This window comes from Condylura cristata, unplaced genomic scaffold, assembly GCF_000260355.1.
Source record: "Condylura cristata isolate star-nosed mole 26May11 unplaced genomic scaffold, ConCri1.0 scaffold00002, whole genome shotgun sequence".
NCBI classification, from domain to species: Eukaryota; Metazoa; Chordata; class Mammalia; order Eulipotyphla; family Talpidae; genus Condylura; species Condylura cristata.
In genome coordinates, this window is record NW_004567103.1 from 23,292,454 (window position 1) to 23,310,147 (window position 17,694).

Sequence of the window (17,694 nt, forward strand, 5' to 3'; positions counted from 1 at the left end):
TGCCAGCTGATGGCTTTCTTTGGAGTTGAGTCATCTGTTAGTGATGACCTTGCTTTTCCATGAAGATATCCTCTAAGTTATATATCCAATTTTGTTTTGCTTCTGTTACTCTGGGTACCTACTAAATTATCCAGATGATTGGATATATGGTTTTTATTCATAGTTCTTTTTAGAGATTTGTAGGGTTTTTTTTTCCCTCTGTCTACTCTATATGTAAGTTTACAGCAATTTCTTAAAGTAAAATTTCTTATTTTTAAATGGGATTAATGAGTTTAAGAAAAGTCCTTACATACTTTTGAGAATACATATGTAATGTTATTTTCCAGTGGTTTTGCTATCCCTTAGTTTTCTTTTCCAGTGACTTTTCCCTGTTTCCTTTAAGAAATGTGTTTGACATTTGCTGAAAATCCAGATACTAAACCAGAAATGCCAGATGCTTTTCTTGCCATTCTGTAAACCTCTCACTCTTGCCTTGAAAGTTAACAGAAAACAATTATTATGACAGAGTAATTTGCAACCATGATAGGGCTTTGTGAATTGGCGAAGAATTTTCATCGACATGGGTAGGTGCTTAGGAAGGAGGCTATTTTAGCTTCTAAATTCACACCTTCTTAGTACACTCAATTTTCAGTGGGAGAAGGTGATTCTCCCACTAGTTTATGTGGTTTCTCAGAGAATTCTTCGAATGCATTTCTTGTATCATCATACCATAGAAAAGAACTAGGTAGCCACCTTCTGCATGCCCTGAGAGATGTCCCATGGCCAGTTTCTTTAGTAACCTATCACAAGCCTATCTTCCTTTAAGGAAGGAGTTCACACATATAAAATTCTTTAGCATCTGATTTTTCTTTGTCATAATAAGACAAGTTTGCCCAAAGTCAATAATCACTAAATGCATGTTTGTGGAGTAGAATTGAGCTACTAAGCCCAATGGCAAAGTGTGATTGGATTAATAAGTAAATAAATATGCCTAAATGGTATGAATTGAGTTTGGAAGATTTCTACAGATTTTCCTAGGCTCCTTCATCTACCATTGCCTGGATATTATCTGTAAATGAAGTCCAAAAATAAAATGGTCCTGTCAAGTTTATGGATGAGACAAAGCTGTGGAGAATATGGCAAATGACCCTATCAGGATGCTAAATGTTTTTGACAGGTGAGAGCAATGAGCTGACTGAAAGGATATGATTGAACAGAGATAAACAAAGTATCCTAGAATTGGGTTAAAAATCTTAGTGTTTATAGACAAGATGAGAGAGACCTACCCTGGAAGTATTTGATGCTTAGTAATAGGAATCTATTCAAGGTCTACCCCAACAAAGTGATATCTAAAGATGAGCTGGGAACGAAAACCGACTGGGAAACACATAATAGCTGTCAGGAGCTGGGAAGGCAAGTAGGATATAGCGTAAGAGTAGGGAAAATGACTATGTACAAAATCCACAACTCAGTGGATGGCATGCTCATAACTGGTTTCTCCAGAAGGCAAAGCCAGACAAGAGTGAAAGTATAAACCCAAATGTCGAGAGGAAAGGGAAAGGGGATGCAAGATGAAGGACGATGCAGATGAACATGAGGGTGTGCATGTGTGAACTCGCTCAGGGACACAGGACACAGAAGCACTGTAGGCGTGTCTGCTTGGCTAACGGGACTTATCCGGAAGGGAGACAAAGAGAGAAAGGATGGGGCGTTTCTCTGGAGTCGTCCTTCTCCTTTTCATATTGCCCAAGAGCCAAATCAACCCCCCCCCCTCACTTCCAGGTTGCATCCTCCAGCCCCTGGCAGCCGCCCATGAAACCAGATGCATCTGCATGACCTACCATCTATAACTGGAAACAAAGCAGCCTCCAGCACAGCTCCACACAGTGGCACTGTCCAAGAAAGAAAAAAGGGGAAGGTGAGCAAGAAAAAGTAGAAAGACATGAAAAGCTGCGTCCTACACGGTGGACTCTAATTGGTTTCCAGTGTGTACACGGGCAGAGGGCAATCAAAAGAAGCCACACTGGCTCACAATGTGGTCTCCAAAAGAAGCAACTGCTATTTGTTTTTGTAAACATCCCAGGCTGGCTAAGTTCATTGACATTTCTTGCAAAGCTAAAGAGAATTTTGGCGCTTTTGGTGGATTTTTATAGACTTGGAATATTGAATCAAGGAGACAGAAATTTGGGTGCCCACTAGCCTCAGCACAATGACACCCTTTTATCGTTCCCCTCTGGGTCCAGGTGTGTGTATTTCCCTATACACATGCCCTGTTTCTCTGTGCCCTGATGTCCATAATCACAGGTGTACATGCCCATGTCCACGCCTCCCAAGCATTTTTACATAACCACAGGTGGCTGCTGTAGAGGCTAGTGATGGGGAGGTGGACAACAAATCTGACCACTTCATTTACCCTTCACCATCCTAAGTGCCCCCCACAAGCCATATTGACTCTTCTATTTCCACCGAAGAATGCAAAAAGCCCATATTATTCAGTCACTAACAAACAGCATTTACAGACTCGTTCTTTCAAAGACCAATAAAAATGTTTTAAGACTTCCAATGCCTTACTGTTTCCAAACTACAAAATTGATAAACAGAAATTAATAAATGTTTAACTAAACCTCTACAGAATGTAACACAATGTCAGTTTCATTATTTGTGATATTTACTGTTTATAAAAATTTCATTACATTTGAAAACAACTTGTTGGTTAGATTCTCTCATTTTAGAAGAATTCCTGAGTAGGCATGATGTTTGCCAAGAAATCATTGCCAATCATAGTGAGTTAGTTATTCTTAGATAAAAACTTTTATTTCAAAAAGCAAATGATTTTTCAAATCCTTTCAGAAATTTGACAACACAATATACATTTCATGTGGCCTGTGCTTTACTGTGTTTTATAAGATGTAGAGGAGTATCCAAAATAAAGCTATTACTAAGAGCATTTTGCTCCCTCATCAGGGAGGAAATGGTCTTTTCTGCCACGAACAAGGAATATGCTACACTTTGTTTTCAATTCCAGCTGCCTACCCCTTAAAGGAGCATCCCTCAATCTGGAGGCTTCAGAGGAGGCAACCATTGCTCAGATGTCCCATCTACCACATACCAGCTATAGGAATCAAGGTAAGTTACTTTATCACTGTGAGCCACAGTTTCTTGTGGCTACTACAGGATTAAATACACTCTGTGGGTGAGTGAAGGCTAAACCAGGATGGTGCCCAGGACCTATTATATCTCTGTCTCCTTAGCTATTACTCTGAGTAGTGTTTTCACTGTAAAGCCAGAGGAGGAGATCCAGATGAGATCTGGTGCACGCAAAGCCCTACACTAGAAATGGAATACCAGATTGTGGGGCTGCCTGTTTTATGAAAAGTTAACAGAACTGAGTGATTTTAGATTGAAGAAGAGAAATGAAAATAAATCAACTGAAAGCTCCTAAAGTCAGGATGCAGGTCCTTTTGCTTTTCACCTACCACACTAGACATTATAAAATGGGAAGTAAAAGAATGAGTAAAGTTATAAATTAAAGATAGCTGGGTTTTAATACATAATTGGCTATAAGATTGGAGAGAGACTGAGCTTGTTCTTTCTCATTCTAAAGGGCAGAACCAGAGCCAGGTTCAAAGTCACATGAGAAATAGACATCTCCTTATTTTAGGAAACAATTAGAACTGGTTTGAACCCGAATGGGCTCAAACCCATTGGAGGGAGTGAAGTTTCTGTGCTTAGAAATGCAGAAAAGACTGGAATGCTAGGTTTGAGGCTAGAGTAGAACACTTCAAAAACTCACCATTTTTACCTTTTTGTTACCATGTCAGCTTAGACCAAACAATAATTTGTCAGTAGATTCAATTCATGATGATAATTCCCAACTTAACCAGTCTCTCACTGAACAACCACATCTGCTAAGGACACAAAGAGAGAAATCTGCTAACTTAAAAAATCTTACCTAGAAGGATATGAGAGACCAGAAAAAAGAAGAGAGGGGTTGCCCTACCTTGTTCATGAGCAGTTGTTACCGCTAGTGTTGGCTGTTCTCAGTTATGCATATAAGTCTCAAAGAAACCATAAGACGTAATAAAATACCTCAGGTAATAGTAAAACAGAAGTTGCCCAAAATGTTTTACCTCCTGGATAGGAATTTGTGGATGAAATAGAATTGAATGTAAATGCTGCTGATTAGTGTAGCCGTGTGGAAAAGTCTTTCTGAGCAATGGCTGGTTTGCTCAAGTTGTCAAAAGAAGACAGTAAAAATGAGGTATCACCTCTATTCTGAGGATTCAAATCTGCTTTATTTGGGGGAACAGTGTGAGATATGTCAGCTGTGTTACTCTTAGAGATGGCAGCTTACCGTTTAGTGGCCTGGCTGTTGCCGCTTCTGTAAAGGACAAAGTCTGTGTGGATGACTCATCACCCCTGTACAAATGAGTGTAGCCTGAAGAAGACAATAAAAGAGTGACAGGATCATTGTGACATGGAGGAGTCATGCTCTATGCTTTTACTTGCTTATTTTTGAGTATCTTTTCCCAGCCGGGGCCACTCTTTCCTTCCCTCTGTCCTCATCAGTGTCTCAGGTTGTTAACTGTGAAATGGGGCTGGGCCTTTCAGGCAGGGCTACAGGAGACCTCTCTTTGGTGCCTGTTTATATTTTGCCAAGGAAAACTGCCATTGAATTGCTACCACATGTTTCTTTTTTTATCTTTGGCCCCGTCCTGGAAAGAAGCTAGCTTTCCAGCTGAGCCACGACCTAGCACATGAAGGTAACTCAAAGTGCCTTCATTTTAATTTGTACCAGCAAAGCAGCAGCTCTGTGTATGCCAGATGTGGTGGCATCTAGTTTAGTAGAAAGTCCAGAAGATCTAGATTTGAGGCTTGAATCTGATGTTCTCTCATATACTGGATAAGAAAAGATCATTTTCTTTCTCTATGTTTTAGTTGCTAATCTGCAAACCTGGAATAAAAATCCCTATTGCTACCATTATGCAAAGATGTGAAGAGAATGGAAGTGAAAACGTGTTCCAAGGAGCCCCCATCTTTCACCATTAGTAAAACGTTTTTATAAAACATCTTCCCTGAAAGTAGGAAGGTGATTCCACTGAGAATGCCTGAAGATTTTGGTTTATTTTTGTTTGTTTGTTTTTTCCAGCAGGGGAGAGGGATTTATGCTGTGTCATCCTCACTCCCTCACCTGGTTTCCCCTGGGACTCCGCTGACTGAGTTTGGGGTACAGTCCAAGTCTAGGAAACCGATTTTTTTTCCCCCATTGTGTGAAGCTAATTGGCCCTTATGGAAATTGGACCCATGCCTTGGACTAATTAACACTATTGCCTATTAGCTCCAGCTGAACTAACTTCCTCAAACACACTCATTTTATTTAGGAGATAGCAATTTGCATTTTTAAGGGATAGCTTGCCCATAGCCCTAGGCCACTAAATATGCCTGAATTCCATAGACTGGTGTGGTAACTCAGACTTAACATTCTACTCTGGCTGCTGAGGTGTTAGGGGCTATTTAATACTTGTTAATTTGTCAGAGTGGCATGAGGTGGGGGGAGTAGGTATGATGGGTGTAGTCCTGACTGCCACTAACTAACTAAATGACCTTCCTCAAGTCAGTGATTAGCCTCGCAGGAACTGTTTTCTCTCTTTAACGTGAGTTAAACTAAATGATCTCTAATGCCCATTCTAAGTTTAAAATTCTGTGATCTTTACCATTACTTGCTTTGGGAACATGCAGCTTTATTAATAAACAGCCGTGTTCACCACCAGCAGGAGAGAAAGGCTCAGTTAATAAGAGTGACTTCTCCTGCTCCATACACATAATTCTTATTGAAAGTTAAAGGGAATTAGAAATATCACCAGCCAAACAATCGATGCTCAGCCCTTTAACCCATGACCTCCTGCACTGTCGCCTTGTTGGCTGAATCAGATCATCTTTCTAATTCGGGCAAGCTTAACCCAGAGCACAGCAGACTGAGAGGACACACTGACCTTTATGGGGAAGGCGTGTTCTCATCAAAGATCAAATCCTCCCGGCAGACAGAGAAGCAGGAGCCAAGATAGATGGAGGAGAAGAGCACATCGCATCCCAACCTTAATGGTGTCAACAGCCCAGTCTGGAATGAGATGCCTGAAGGGGTACTCTTTGTGAATTTACAGGGAGGTTTCATCATGTGCTCTTTGCATGGAGCGTTTTCACTATACGCCATTGTGCCTTCAAACAACGTATGATTTTCCATTTATGTTATTAGATCCATAGGCAGCAGTGTTGTATTATACATTAAATTTGTGTTCTTTAACCTACACCCCATAATCTCAGTTCAATTCCTCAGCTTGTTGGTACACAGGAGATTGCACACCCACAAGCTAGGAGTGCACCTCCTGAAGCCTCAGCAGTATGGACGTGTCCGTGTGTGCACACACACACTCACACAAATCTGCTGGGATTTTCTTTCCTGCAGGAACCAGAGATAGCAAACAAGAGAAGCATATGTGCTGGCCTTTCCTGCCTTGCCGCGGCTGGACACTATCTGGGATTTCTCACTGTGCCTGCATTCTTACCCTTGACCCTTTGGTGCTATCCAGTTCCCCTGTGTCAGGTCCCTCTGAAACTTGTGATTTCCTCTCCTGACAGGCGGCAGGAAGGAGAGAAAGCTGCAGGCCAACCTTTGCTCTGAGTGCACTGGAGGGTTATTAACAAAGGGGGCACATGACAGGGTGTGCTCAGGAAATATTGATAAACTGAGAGAGAGAGAGAATGAGGAGAGAGGTCCCCCAAGTCACCCCCATCTACACCTACACACATACACTCTCTCTTCTTCCCTTTTCCCCACCCCCCATTTCTCACATTCTCCCTGAGGCATGTGGGCTATTTTATAGGCTGGCTCTAATGGACATCTGCAATGGCCCCAACCCTTACTGGAGGATCGTTCCCAGTTAAGAACTCTCAAAGAAAGCCATCGGTTTCTTATCTATAAAGTGGAGATAATTCTAAGCCCTACTTCAGAGGGAGTAAATGAATCAAAGTAAAGAGATTAGAACACAGCCTGACATAAACTAAGTACTTTGTAAGTTAACATTTTGTTATGAATTATCCTGTGATTTTGGGAAAAGTAACCACACCACAATAATAGAACATTTCCCACCTTGGTTTGCTCATACTGTGGACAGGAAGACCTTCCACACTGAGGGGTGACAACTTCCATGTGTCCCATAGACCTGCTCCTTCAGTTTGTTCTCTTCTCATTGACTCCAATTTTTCTTACAGCTCTTAGCCTTTAATGGACATTTCCCCAAAGTTATGCTGCTTATGCATATTTTTATTTAATAACTATATTGGGAACACAGGTATAAAGGCAGGAAACCCGGGTCTGGACTCAGCTTGGATGTTTTCCAGTTAGTTAACCTTAGACGTGTCCTCCTTAATATTCCTGAATGATTACCCACCTGTAAAATAGGGCAGTAATGCTTATCTTGACTGCCTCATAGCATTATGAAAACTCAATAAGACCCTATCATGTTTAAAGACATTGAAAAGAATAATTCACTATAGAAAGATAAGCCTTTGACTTCATTTTTATATCATGGTGAGACAGGTATTTGCTACATAGGAAAATTGTCAGTAGGACTAGGAATCACGAAATTCATATCATCATTATTGCATCATACCTTCTGCTCTCAAAAATCCCAAGTGATTCTTGGAAAGACCTAGTTGCACCATACTCGTCAATGCCACCATTTGCTAACACTGACGCCGCCTTTTCTTCCTCTACTGAGTCTCAGCACTATAATCACATGCACGCTCTCACTGTGAGTGGAGGTTTTACCCCTTTTGCTTTTAATGTAAAATGACAGCCAAATCTTCAGAAGGTTTGGTGTTAAGATTATGTCTTTTACATTCCTACAGTCTCTGTTGTTTAGTTCAGCCTGTCAGGTTGTCAGATAAAGGCCCATGGAGCATTCTACAAGGAATTATTAATGAAGATTCGACTGGTTTTTCTTCTGGAAACGGATCACTTCCCTTTTCATCTCACTGGCTTTTACATTAACAAACTAAAAATAGCTGAGTATTCCAGGGAAGGAATTATCAATATTTGGCAGTGTTTCCCTACCTTTCTGGTTGTCAGATTTGGTTCTCTCCCTATTTAGGACACAGATAAATAAATAAATCTTAATAGCATACTCTCCAAATCACCATCCATGTGTTGTACTTGGAACTTGAAGAACTGAATCTGGTCTTTGGACCCTTGACTTCATGAAGGGCCTTATACTGTATTCCCTGGAAAAAGTCATTTCAGCTCAATGTCTGGCTTCAATACCTTTAGGAAAGTGCCCTCATTGGCATACATGGACAGCTCAAGCACTGCAGGGCACCGGCTGGTAACAAATGCCTTCTTGTCTACGCGAGAAAATTCACTGTAGTAGGCAGCAGTTCTCTACTTTCTAGAATCTATTGTAACCCACCTTCATCTGGGCTCCCCTTTCATGGAATGAACCACATGTGCCAGAATATTATCTGGATGAAGTTTGACGTCTTTATTCATCATCTATTTATGGGATGAACGTACAGTTAAAAGGTGGCTTGAGACCATCAAACCCACGTCTAGCTGTGATCTAAGTGGAATTTAACGTAGGTCTCCTGAGGTGAAGGGAGAAATGAAGGAAAGAAATGAAGTGCCTGTTTCAATTTAATACTTTAGGCCTCTTTTTATTTTTTTTTTAAGGAAAAAAAAAATCAAAAGCCTGGGACCTTCTTTGGCCCCCTGAAGTTTTAGGGTTTCAGATGCTCAGAGATACAATCTGTGCAATTTCTTGGCATCTGTTTTTTCCAGACAGTGTATTACCACTATAAAGTGGCCTGAACAGTAGGGTCCTCCCTACTGGGGGCCCACTTCAAAGGCAATGTTTGAAGTCCCCTATTGCTGGCTGTGGGTGAAAGCGTTGATTGTTGTGTATATTAATTACTTAAAACAGAAATATAAAAGCTAATTTTCTTCAAAATTTCTCAGCCTGTTTTCCTTCTTTGAGTTAATATCCTTCAATCTGGTTTTTATCATACATGAGCAATTTCAGTTCCAAATATTGGTATGATGTAATTATTTAATGCCTTTTAATCTGGGGATATTGGCATGTTCACTGAGATGTGGATCAAGATAGGGACAAAACCCACATTTCTTACTCAATTTCATCAAGGGAGGCAAATTCTTCCTAGACCATTGGCAACTCTGGAATCCCCCTGAAATCTATGGAGAAAATGTCCCCCTGTTTCTTCACAAACCAAATGTTCCAACACATTTTACTTGCAATTGTTGTTTTACTCCAACCAGGGCCTGCTTTTCGCTAAATATTTTCTCAAAACTAATGCAAGTCAACAGTGTTCTCTGTGGTGTGAAGCAAAACAAAAACAACCCAAAGTTCATGTGTTGTCACCACACAAAAATTTGCTAAGAACAAGCAGAAATGAGGAGTTAATGGATCCCATATGTGGCTACTAACCTAGGTTTATGAGATTTTCCAAGAGATTTCTGATGAGATTCCTGTAACACTAAATGAGATCAAACACCCATTTTCCTGTCAAAAAGGACAACGAATGCCCAATGCTAGTTCTCATTGCATCTACCTCAGTAAACAGAGAAAGAAAATTTGGTTGCAATATCTGTTTTGCAAGGAGCTGACCTCGTTGTAGGGCATTCCGGAGCAGGGAGGCACTTTAAAATATAACTTGTTTCACAACACAAGTAGACCAGCCCATAAAGCCTACTGCTTGATACTAAATTTTTCCTGGAGAGAACTAATCAAACAAAGTCAGTGGCTGTGGAATTTTCTTCATCCAGGAAGAGTGCACTTAGTACAAATAACTTTTCCTCAGTGAGCTTCTTGAGGTTTCTACCTTCGAGCCTGTGTCTGGAAAGGCATTTCCTTTGGACTGTCAGTGTCTCATCAGGCAATTCTACAACACATGGTTTCGAGGCTGAGTGGCTGTGGAAATCTTAGTGTTAACCACATTAGGCACAGGGTGGGGAAAAGATTTGTTGTTCTTTTTGTTGTTGTTGCTAGTGTGGAGGCTGGGCAGCTGTTGGGTTCAAACAGTTTCCATTGTTTTCTTTCTCCCTTTGTGTGTCCTGAACTCTGAAGAGCAGAACTGAGAACTATCTCCACTTTTGTTAGTGGAATTCTCTGAGAGGAAATTCCAACCACTAGAATGCCCCGTGAATTGTAAAGACAACCACAACAGTCTTGGAAATTTGTCTACAGAATGATTGCACAGCTTCCTAGCCACATCCCTCCTCAATCCAATGTGGAAATAGAATCCACTAGACAAGTGGGAGAGGAGTGGATGGAAGCTTACGAGGAAGAGAGGGGAACTGACTGAAATGTCAGCTCACAAAAAGCATGTGCTTTGGGATAAACTGTCCCCCTTAACCAAAAGCACACTGTTCCCCACAAGGCAGCCTGAGTCTTGGAACTGCTCTGGGATAGTGAGCTGTGGCTACCCCAGACAGGTTCACAAATTCCAGAGCTGCCTGGGGCCAGCTGGAGAGGAGGTTGAAATGTTCACCCTGTGAGGAGGCAGCATGATCTGCAGAGATAATGGAGCGTTCAGTTTGACATCTGAAACTGGTGTATCCAGGAAGAGCGGGGTTCTTGCTGGGAGGGGAGACAGTAATTGTTTTTAGCATGACAGATAAGACATGCTGGCTTGCCTAGATTCCCCCATCCTGGAAACAGCTTCCAATGTCAGTGCTAAATATTTAAATCAAGGTATGTAAACTCTTCTGCTTCTCTCTACCTCTCCCTTCAAGATTACTTTTAAATATCAATGTCCACTTACAGTGAGATAGGTAAAATATAATCAAAGACTTGTTTTTCATATGATCAAAGCTATAAGTCACCAAGAACCTCTGATTATAGGAAACATTGTATAGCTGGTCTGGATTTCATGACTGGACAGAGGCTGATAAATAAACCCTGGGACTTGAACTTAAAAGGAGAGAGATCACAGAAGCTAGTAGAGGCAGCTGATGTCTCCTTTCCAATGACTGTATGTAGTTTGTTACCATCCTTTCCTAAAGCATTACCATTTAAAGCTGTGGTCTCATGAATAGCCAGGGCTATTACTATTAATTAAAAAGAAAATTATTCCAGTTCCAATTCTGTGTGTGTACCACTGCTTCTCTCCCCTAGTCTTCTCTCTCCCAGGTGACAGATACTTGTCCTGCATAAACATACCTCTGAAAGGAAGCTTACACTATTTTCTCCTCCTCCTGACCCCTCTCCTATTCTTCAAAACATCAAACAAAACAATAGGCAGAATAATGTTGCCTCTGAGAGGGATGTTCCCTTCTAATTTCCCCTCCCTCTTCTGTCTGGTCAGTCCTTCCTCCCAACACCCCCTTCTTTACTGCCCCCCCCCACTCCACCCCACCGCAAACTCTGGAAAAACAGTAGTAACTAACATTTGTGCCTTTGGCAATAAAACCACAGGCCTCACAAACCCCAAATGGCAAAAAGACATTTCCATTCCAATCCCAGTTTTAAATTAAACTGTAATGAAAAATCAGCAGTGGCAGCTGGGACCAGAGACACTGATTGTCTCTAGGAACAAAAAGGAGGGGAACAGAGGGGGAGAGGAAAAAGAAAAGAGACTGTAAGGAAGCCCCGCTCTGGTAATAAAGCAGCTGGTAAACCTTCAAGTAAAAAGAAATTAGAAAAACAAATCTAGTATAGAGACAAGCAAAGATGGCTGTTTCTCTACAATCACAGTGAGGCGATCACAAATCACCCGCCACTTTATGAATGGACAAGGTGGGGGCGGGGAGGAAGGAGATGTGTAAGCTTCTACTGACATCTGGAGGAAGATTAGGGAAATTCTCCAGGGGTTCGGCCCCACCCCCACACTTTAGGAAACAGGAAGATTTGAACTTTTTCTGTGATCCTAGGCCATCACGAAGCTCCTAGAGGTTTTCTGGGAAAATAGCAGAACCTAGTTGCCTTCCAACTCTTCATAAAGAAAAAAGTGGTTGGGAAGATCATTTGACTTCAACACAAGTTTTGTTTGTGTCAATTAAAGTGACTCAGCTGAACCCAAACCTGCAGCTTTAAGTCTGGTTTTAAAAAAACAAGAAAGGTGTCTGTAAGCATCTTAATCCGTAATGGAGAAAGAACCCAAGATCCTGCATTTGGGTTTGTAGCTTTCTAAAATTTGCAAAACTCTGCTGAACCTCCAGCCTAGAATGTGTGTGTGTGTGTGTGTGTGTGTGTGTGTGTGTGTGTGTGTGTTCTTAGTGGTGGTGATCAGATCTGGACTAATCTATAAGGTCCAGAGATACTGCCAAGCTGTGAAGGATCAAGACAGTGAGTGAAGTTCCAGGAATTGGATAAGAATTAAGACACAGGGACATGAGTTTCCTTAACTCTATTTTGTCCCTATAGTTCTTTGAGAATCTGATAAAATGAAAGAACTGGCTTCTCAGGAAAAGAAAAGACATATACCTCAACGTAGACACAAATGTAGATGTTCATAAAACCCCTTGAACCAATCCCTAGGGGCCAAGTCAGGAAATTTTCCTCTTCGGAAGAGAGCAGAGAAAGACTGAAATCTATACACCCTGGAGAAATTATAGTCCAACATAAGAAAAAAATTCAGATAAGAGCTCAGATAAAACTTATAACATATGATTACCTATTTAGAGGTCAAATGAGATTTCTTTCCAGATATAAAAATTGCTATAGCCAAAAAATACACACAATTTATGCTGAATAAGCATTCTCGTCAAAGTGTGTCATTTTGATTATGACTTACTCTGGATACTTGACAGACACTGGGGGACTTATGACAGTATGACCCTCTCTGAAAAGGATTATCATCACAAATGGCAGTGCCAAAAGTTTACTAGGTAGGAAAATTTATATGAAATTAAAATTATGTATTTTAGCTCATCTGGTATTGTCATGCAAACGGGATGTAGCGTTGAGTGTGGGCCTGTAAACACCATTTGAGTAACATCTCCTTCACTCTGTCCTGGCACCTTGAAATAACTGCTGCATTTCCTGACAGGCCCAGTAGACCTTTTACCAGATCTACAGCAAGAACTACTGTTTGCATTACTAATATTTAAAATATAACCTCAGACTTGGAAACTGATTATCTTTGCTAAATTCTTTATTGCAGGGACAATAGTTGAAAGTGGAAAAAAAAAAAAATATATATATATATATAACCAAGGCCTTGGAAGACTTTGTACATGAAAATGATTTCAACTTTACTCTGCAGGTCTTGTTGTTAGTTCATTTTTCTAGAGTCTACACTTTTTTCCTACTTTCTCTTCTCACTTCCTTTTTACTGATTACTTTTGGTCACTATCTTATCACTAGAAGGTGATTAAAAACATACAAGAGAAATCCCCAGCTTCCTTAGAAACAATTGGATGCAGAAGACTGAATCTAATAGAGAAGTTAAGAATTATTTTGTGATAGGTACATTTGTTTTGATACTTAAATCAGCTATTCTGATTTTGTTTAGATAATGCAAATGTTTTCTTATTCATGGAAACAATTACAAAATTAAAAAATTGAAGTCATCTTTCTCATTGTATTTCTTTTATTGAGATAACATTGATTTATAACACCTTGCATGATTTAGGGGCTTAGGGTCAACATCTTCAGATGTATGTTACTCACCGCTAATAATACCAGTATCAATCAATATTCCTCCACCAAAGTCCATTGAGTTCCCTCACCCCTTTGCTCCCCATGTTCCTACTCCCCCCTTCAGTAGCCTCAATTCTCCGTCATATTTCTAGCATTTGTTCTGGTTTAGTTTTGTTTGTTCCTTTGTATTGTTTCTTTCTGTTCCACATATTATTAAAATCATTCAAAGCATATAATGTGCTTAGAATAATCCCCTCCAGTTCCACCCACACTGTCAAAGATTTTTTTAAAATCTTCATTTGAATAGTTGAATAGTGTGTGTGTGTGTGTGCATGACAGAAAGAGAGACCTTTTTATTTAACTCATTGTCACTGGGCATTTGTATTCCCCATAACTTGACTATTGCAAATAGTGCTGCAACGAACACAGGAGTGTTTATATCCACTTTGAATTAGTGTTTTTGTGGTTTGGGGATAGATAACTAGGAAAGGAGTTGCTAGTCAGAGTATTTTGAGAAACCTCCATACTATTTTTATAAACTAGTCTATCTCCCCACTAACAGTGTACAAGAGTTCCTTTTCCTCCACTCCTTTACCAACACTTGTTTCTGGTCTTTTTTAACGAAGGTCATTCTCATGGATGTAAGGTAATAACTCACTGTGGTTTTGATTTGCATTTCCCTGACTTTAAGTGAAGATGAACATTTTTTTCACATGCTTGTTGGCAGTCTGTATATCTTCTCTGGACAGTATCTATTTAGTCCTTTTGTCCACTTTTTGATTGGGTTGTTTGTTTTCTTTTGTTAAGTTGTAGGAGTTCTTTGTAGAGCTTGGATGTTGGCCCCGGTCAGATGTATGATGTTCAAGTATTTTCTCCATTCTGTAAAGTGTCTTTTCATTTTAATCATAGTTTCTTTTGCTGTGCAGTTGTATTTCTGTTGGATGGCCATTCTGTGGATTTCTTCTCCTACCAAGCTTATGATAACCATGATATGTTTCAAAACATTTTCTATTGATGCTATTTTAGGACATTCAAGTATATTTTCATATATGACATCTTCCTAATAAGTACTTTGAAGAATCAGGGACTTTTATTTATAGATTTTATTTATTGCTTCCTGAGATATAACAAAAATACCTGATACATGATTTTTGTTTATTTGTTTTGGGTTTGAGCAAATAAACAAAACAATCCCATGAATTAAAGGTTTCTCTTTACCTCTGTATTTTTATAACATTTTCCATATCACAATCATCTAAGCCTTCTGTCTGCTAGAAATTGCTTACACACTTAGTGTGAGGAACACCATTTCACTGGTGGTAGAGAAGGGGAAGGTGATTCAAGAGCATCAAAGGGTAATCTGCTGTTACTGAAGCCACAGAATAGTGAATGGAAAGCAGAGTTTGGAATATTTCAAAAGGTAAAATTGCATTATGACCTGGACTTTCGACCAAGTTCTCTAAATTCTTTGAGCTTTTATTTCCTTGCCAATTACAAGAATACCATCTTATCAAAATTTGTTCAATCTTTGATTAATATCTGTTTTCCTCCCTAGAATATAAGCTCTCCAGATATGGTCTGCCTGATGGACATGCTGTGGGGGCCTAAGTAGTTCTTTACATCTGTGTTGAGCAAAAAAATACACAAATGTACATTGCTTTAATGCTGTGAGGAAGTTTTTATTTTTTAAAGATTTATTTATTTATTCGTACAGAACTGGGGTACAGGCCAGAGATGCGGAGGGTGAGAGGATTCACCAGACAGAGTGGGGTACAGAACAGGCAGATTGATGAAGTACACTGCTGAGGGGAGCAGCGGGTGGGTCAGGAAAGGTCTGCCTCGCCATGTGGATCTCCTCCGGGGCAGGCGGGGATCGAACTCATGTGGAAGTGGTTTAAGCTTCTTTGTGCTGTGCTTTAACCCGCTGCGCCACCAGGGAGGGCACGAGGAAGTTTTAATGTAAGTTACAAGTTAATCTTTTTAGAGCTAGCATTCATGGAGCCATTGTTTCTATTTTGGACACCCTGCTAAGGACCTTATATTCTATAAATCACAGAAAGCCAATGAGTGGTTTTCTGATTACAGAGAAGAAAGTGAAGTTCTCTCCAGTCCCTAGTTGACAAGTGTCAGGACAAGGATTCAAACCTGTTTGTAGTCGCCAACGTCTCTACACAAAATAGTCCACTACTGTCGTCTTTTGTGGGGGTTTGACATGAGGACTCCCAAGTACAGGTTGGAACGAAATCAACAAGAACCTGATCCCCTCCCCAAAAGGGACTGCTCACCTTTGCGAAGGAAAGTGCCCAGTCCAAAGTCCAGGAAAGCTGGGTGAAGATGAGTCTGTGAAGTGGAAGAGCTAGTGACCCCCATTACTCCCAGAATGTTCACCTCTTGCTTTACAGGAGGTTTCCCTATCCCCAGGCTCTCTGGGCCATTAAATCTCTGCTCTGTGCACTATAGGAGGGTGACCTCCTACTACCTTGAAAAGATGAGGAATTTCCACAAGTGGATCTCAACTTAGAGGCAAAACTCTTCAGAGCTATTAACCTGGGCAGGTTGTCATTGAGCTGAAATTTCTTTCATTTTCCCAACAAATTTCCACTAGAGAAGATGTACTTTTTTTTATTCTTTGAGAAGATGCACTTTAATTAAAACTATTGTCAGAGACCTCAAGTGACTTTTTTTAAAGATTTGTTTATTTATGCTTAAGAACTGGGGTACAGCCCAGTAATGTGGTGGCTGAGAGGATTCACCAGAGACAAAGTGGGGAGCAGAACAGGCAGATTGACAAAGTACACTGCTGAGGGGAGCAGTGGGCAGGTCAGGAGAGGTCTGCAACACCATGTGGGTCAACTCCCTGGCCAGGGATGGAACTCGTGCTGCAGTGGCTTCAGAGAGCTTCATAATGTAGTGCTTTAACCTTTTGCGCCACCAGGGAGGGCCCTCAAGTGACTTTTTAGAATGATTTCTAACCCCAAAACACCATGGGTAAATATGTCTATTATTTCTGAATCATTCCTCCATTATTTCTGGATTCTTATAATGTGAAAGGTTTTAAAGACAATAGTGTGTTTACTAGTGCATGGTGCACAGAACAATGTGGATCACAGATGCTAAGGGTGCAAATACCTAAAACACATAGACTGTAAGAAGTAAGTAGCACATGCTATATTTTAAACATGTAAACCCATGTAGGCATATGACTGTTCAGTCTTACATCATTTCCAAACCATCCTCCCCAGTGAAGGATTTATTAACAATGTCTCCCCATGTGTGTTCTGAGTCTGACTTACATTAAAAGCATCTGCCTTGGAGGTCACCTGAGTGCTGGTTAAACATGCAGATTCTTGACCCACTTTTTGAAACAATGGAACTGACCTGTCTAAGGGTGGGCCGTGGAATTCTCACATTTAGCAAATATTCCCAGGTGACTTTTAATTCATGCCAAAATCTGAGAACCACTGGTAAAGAGTACAGTGTATTATTTAAGAGCACCAACTTCGGAATCAGACAGATCTTGGTTTAAACCTCAATTGTCCTATCTATTGATGGATGATAATCACCCCTACCTCCTAAATCTGCCGTTGGGATTAAGAAAGATGATGCATGAGAGCGAAGCCAAGAAGGCTTGAAGTACAATCATTCAGCACTTCTGCCTTCCTAAAAGGATGCTTTTTGCTACTGCTGGCTCCTGGCTCCACTAGGCTGATTGAGTGCGAGGAGCTATCCCTGGAGGAAAGTGGGAAAGAGGAGAAAGACTGAGACAGTGGCCCTGTAGGGACTGAAGGTCAGGCATAGGGGGGAAATGACAGGAATAGAGAGATTGAGGTAAAATGGAGCTTGGGGAAAGAAACAGGTATTAATATTTTTTAGACATATATTAGGTGTGGTATATACTAAAATTCTCCCTTTGCAACTTCTTAAAAGTTTTTAAAATAAAATACATCTTTCACAGTATTTAGGAGTTAGGTTTAGATTTATTTCAAGTGCATTATCATTCAGAAACAAATCCTAACCCTAGAATGTCCAGATTAAATACATGTTAGATTAAACAGATTCAAAG